General features: G+C 32.2%; 1 non-coding gene across 1 annotated transcript; it reads left to right on the top strand.

Annotated features, from left to right (window-relative positions):
- The first annotated feature begins 5,089 nt into the window (after positions 1–5,089).
- Positions 5,090–5,192, top strand: LOC132012682 (U6 spliceosomal RNA). The gene has a single exon (XR_009402684.1). It is a non-coding gene; the product is annotated as a U6 spliceosomal RNA (small nuclear RNA).
- Positions 5,193–5,481: the final 289 nt, after the last annotated feature.

Genomic DNA, 5,481 nt, shown 5'->3' with positions numbered 1-5,481 from the left:
TATTAAGGATTCTTTAGTAGTTATAGTAATATTAAATTATGAATTATGTACAATATATTTACTTTATAAATGTACATACATATTTTTACTATACAATAAGAGGGTTTTGTAACTTTAAAATATGAATAAATCTAGATTATTTTTCTCCTTCAAAAGATTTCTCTTTAAAGCCAACACAGGGGTGCCTGGGTTGCTCAGATGGTTAACCATCTGCTTTCAGCTCAGGTCATGATCCCAGGTTCCTGGGATCAAGCCCCGCGTGTCTCCCTACTTGACTGGAGCCTGCTTCTTCCTCTTTCTCTGCTGTTCTTCCTGCTTGCATTCTCTCACTCTCTCTGTCAAATAAATAAATAAAATTTTTGAAAATAAAAAAAATAAAAAATAAATGGCACATTTCCTTTTTATTTCTTTTCTTTTTTTCTGGCTTAATTAACAAAAATGTATTTTTTCATCATTCTGGAGGCTAAAAGGCCAATATCAAGGTTTCAGCAGGTTTGACTTCTCCTGAGGCCTCTCTTTTAGGCTGGCAGAGGGCCATTTTCTAGGTATGTCTTCACATGGTCTTTTCTCTGTAAGTATTCATCTTTGGTATCTCTTTTGTTGCCACAATTTTCTTCTCTCTTTCTCTCTCTTTTTTTTAATTGAGATAAAGTTGACAAATAACATTATATAAATTTCAGCTGTACCACCTAATGAATGATTCAATATAAGATAAATTGTATATACTATAGAAATGATCACCACAGAAGTCTAGTTAACATCATCACAACACAGTTACATTTTTTCTCGTGATGAGAACTTTCAAGGTTGACACTCCTCCACACTTTGATGGCTATTATCACAATGGCCCAGTGCTCGAGTCTTTTACAACAAGGCACTCAGTCCCCAACCACTTGATCCTCTCTACAATGTTTATTTTAGCAATGCTACCAAATATATTGTCTGCCTGATCTTTCAGTGTTCCTTTTATGAGCTAATATGTTCTTGGAGCAAGGCAAATTTTTGCTCCTCATGAGCAACTGATGTTAATTTTTATGATAATGACACTAACTCTTCCATCTAATCATTTCCATTTCCTTTAACTGCTATTCTTAGTTATCAGAGCCAAATATTTTGTCTGCATACAATAATATTGTAGAAACTTATTTTTTAAAAACAAATCTTTTCTTGGTTTCCAATTAAACAAACTAACTTCCTTCTCTCCCTCCCTTTCTCTTTTTCCCTTCCTTCCTTTTTCCTTTTCTTTCCTTTTTTGTTTTTCTTTTCTTCACGTTAGTTTACTTTACTTTACCGTTTCTTTCCTTTCCTTCCCTTCTCTTCCCTTTTCCTTCCTTCTTTTCTTCCTTCTCCTTTTATGTCTCTCTTGGTTCGAGTTCCTACTCTCTTTTTATTTTATCTTTATCTGCATGCATGTGTGTGACAACATAGTAAATTATCTCAGTAATGTTTACCCATTATAATATTACAACTTTACTTCCACAAACCACATATGAAAATCAATCTTAGTTATACTTTGGTCAACTTTAATCTTAAATCAAAGCCAAGTGATTGTTCTTAGCTATTAGCTTTATTAGACTGGACATGTAACAACTTACCTCTTCATCAATGAGATAGTTTGTATATGTTTACCTTTAGACTCTCCATCATCCCAGAAATGGTGAATTAAAAATTATTTCCTTTGGGGCACCTGGGTGACTCTGTCCATTGTGTCCAACTCTGGATTTTGGTTCAGGTCACAATCTCTCAGGGTCCTAAGATCTAGTCCTATGCTCTGCACATAGTAGGGAGTCTATTTCTCTCTCTCTCCCTTTGCCCCTCCCCCTGTATGCATGTGTGCACAACTCTCTAAAATAGATAAATAAATATTTTAAAAATATCATTTTCATTTTGGTAAATTATGAGTCCCATGGGGGTTCTGAGGTTATAATAAAATAACATATGAGTATGAATAAAATCTATTTGTGGCAACCACTATGTTGAGAAAAAAAAATGTAATTGTCCACACCTTTGCTTATTTCAAATGGAAGAAAAATCCACTAAGGGTATAAAATAGTTATATGGAGGACAGATAGAAGTTACACTCTTTCTGAAAATACTCTGTTGTGTAGATATGACTTTGGAAGTTTAAAAAGGTTTTGCATAATTATAAAACAAAATTAAATCAGAGTAAAAAAAGAAAGGAATCCCTAAAAACCCTGAAAAAAACAGAACCAATAAACCTGAGTTGGTGGCTCCCTCACACAAAGAGAAAATATTTCAAGTGGACTTAAAACACAGTAATTTGATTATAAAATAAATCAAAATAAACAAATGGTAAAAAAAATAATTGGGGGAAAGAAACAAACCTTAAACAGCTTTTAATAATACTGTTGGTGGTAATGCTAAAGTCTTTATTTTGAAACAAGCATACCAAATAAATAATTACATTAATATTTGGAAACAAAAAATTTTAGTGTGTGAGAAAAATTTAAAGTATATAAAAGATATAAGCAATATCCTACAATCCTAAATTTAAACTGAAGTATCACTATAGTTTATAATATACTTCTTCTTTTAAATCATATATATTTCCTGGCTTTGTTTATTGCAAAAGGTCTAGGGATGGTGACCAATTCCAAGAACAACAAATACCATTTCATTCAGACAACAGCCTCTAAATACCATTTTTCACTAAAGGAAATTATGACTACTTGCAGAAATGCAAAATTCTAGGTCCAGAGCAGGAAATGTAGAATGAGCCCCAACATGTTTTGCTTTGTTTTTTTTTTGTAATCCTTAAAAACAAAGAAGGTTATCAAGTTTATAAGGGTCTTTTTTTTTTTTTTTTTTTTTTTAAGATTTTTTTTTTTTTTTTTACAGAGAGAGAGATTACAGGTAGGTAGAGAGGCTGGCAGAGAGAGAGAGAGAGAGAGAGAGAGAAGCAGGCTCCCCGCCGAGCAGAGAGCCCGATGTGGGACTCGATTCCAGGACCCCGAGATCATGACCTGAGCCGAAGGCAGCGGCTTAAACCACTGAGCCACCCAGGCGCCCCTATAAGGGTCTTTTTAAGTATATAAGTGAACCAAATTGAAGAGGTTGTCAGAAGAATTTGAGTACAAGTGTGCCATGTGGCTAACGATCATTGGAACATAAATCTCATAACTACATACCTCATCCACAAGTCTCTGTTCCCATAAACCACATTCAGAAACCAGAAGAAATTACCAGAATTCTTTATTCCCGAGAGCCAAAATGTGGACTTTTTTCCCTACACTTATTTCTACATAAACAAAGCAACTGCTTTTATTAGTTTACTTACGTCTTTCTCTATGGTATTATTTTTTACCTTACTTCAATATAAAAAGGATTTCAAATAGATTATAGAACATATGTAAGGAAGTAAAAATAGAACAGAAAAATCACATGAAGGAAAAAATAAAGGGAGTTAGTATTAAATTTAAATTCATGCCATTTATAAGCAAGTTATAAGAAATTGCTAAAGAAAGACAGCAAGTCTTTGGGTTTTGGACTGTCATGAAGTAGGACATATTCAGGCTAAACCATTCACAACAATAAGATAAAAAAAAGCGCTAATTAATGAGTAGAAAAGCATTTACCATTCAAGAATCTTCATGAAATCATTATTTTGCTATGTTATAAAGAGTTCTTTTTAATGACAAGTCTACAGAAAATACAATGGAGACATCAAAGTGTCATTGTTTGAAACATTATGTGGAAGCAGAGTTCAGCAAATTCTAAACCATACATAGTCTAACCAGCACTCTGGCTAAAACCAAAGAACATCTTCTAGAAATCTCTAAAGAGACAGTTATATTTTCTTCACATTATCTTTCCTAAATAGTACTTTTTCTAACCAGTTTTTGCTAAGGATTGAATCATCATAAATATAAGTCTATTGCCCCATCAATATATCATACTACTTTCCATGAATTTTCAGGCTAGGTATTAAAATATTGACAACAAAGGAGCAATTGAAGGTCTTTTTTACTGAACTAGTATATCATTGCCCTGGAAATACTCTCCACTATTGTAAGTGAGAAAAAATATAAAATATAATCATATATGTAGCACAATCTAATCATTATAAAAACAAAAAACTAAATGAATAGGCAATTGCATATATTTACAATTAAATTGCCCAGCAGGATATCCATTAATGTGTTAAAAGTGGGTATGTCAAGATGGAAATATGACAGATCATACTTTTCTGTATTGTATGATATTTTAAAATAATTTAATAACATACATTTTCTTCAGATTCACTATAAAATGTAGTTATGTTCATAATCATTGGACTGTAATATTGATCCACAATTAAACTGATCCAGATAAAGTTAAAACTATCAATAATTATCATAATTGAAAATTTCCAGATATTTATATATATTTAAGAATTCTTGAATATATATATTTACATATAGGAGCACCTGGGTGGCTCAGTCTATTAAGTGTCTGCCTTTGGCTGGGGTTGTGCTGGGGTCCTGGGATCCAGTCCTGCATCAAGCTCCTTGTTCAGAGAGTAGTCTGTTCTCCCTCTGCCTGCCACTCCCCCTACTTGTGTTCTCTTGTTCTCTCTCTCTCTGACAAATAAATTAATAAAATCTTTAAAAAAAAAAGAATTCTTATATGGAAACATACAGTAATATTTCAAAACTCACACTTAATTTGTTTTAGGACAGAAGTGATAAGGAATGCTGAGTCCCATAAAAACTGGGTATCTTCTGCCCTGACATTTGTATCAGAATTAATAAAAGATAAAGCAAAGATAAAGCAAAATATTAACATAATATAAACAGTAAACATTATGACCATTACATTTTCTTCTAAGTAAATCTATCTGTGGCTACTTGGGATTTTAAAATAATTTATCTCCCTATCTATTTTTCCTTCTTATTAAGAGTTTATAGTTTTATTATTTTTTGAGGATTATATAGATCATTACTAAAATATCATTCACTAGCATGGATAAGATAAGATTATTTACATAATTTATATTTCTTTTCCGGAAGGGAAAATATTACCAGACCACTAACTTTCCTTACTCTTAAATTTTAGCTTATAATCTGGGTTTTCAAGTGTCTAAGCATGTGTGCTTGCTTCGGCAACACATATACTAAAATTGGAACAATACAGAGATTGGCATGGTCCCTGCACAAGGATGACACTCAAGTATCTAAATATAAAATATTTTAAAAGGTTAACCACAAATTTATTATTTTCTTTTTTAGTACAACTTCCATATTACATTATGTTCCATCGCTGCTCCTTTTGTTGGTTATATATAGTACTGGTTCTTCACTTGGTTACAAATCCTATCCCTTCAAGACCAAAGGAACAGGACTGGACAAAGTATACAATGGTCAACATTTCATCATTAAAGTATTTATACATCCATGAATAATGTCTGTGATATTTTGCTGGACAGTTATTTCTAATTTGTTGAACAATATTCACAACCTTTAAAAAGAACTCTGGTTTACT

This window comes from Mustela nigripes, chromosome 2 (genome assembly GCF_022355385.1).
Source record: "Mustela nigripes isolate SB6536 chromosome 2, MUSNIG.SB6536, whole genome shotgun sequence".
NCBI lineage: Eukaryota > Metazoa > Chordata > Mammalia > Carnivora > Mustelidae > Mustela > Mustela nigripes.
Note: the sequence above shows the minus strand (reverse complement) of the source record. Positions and strands in the feature narration are given on the sequence as shown.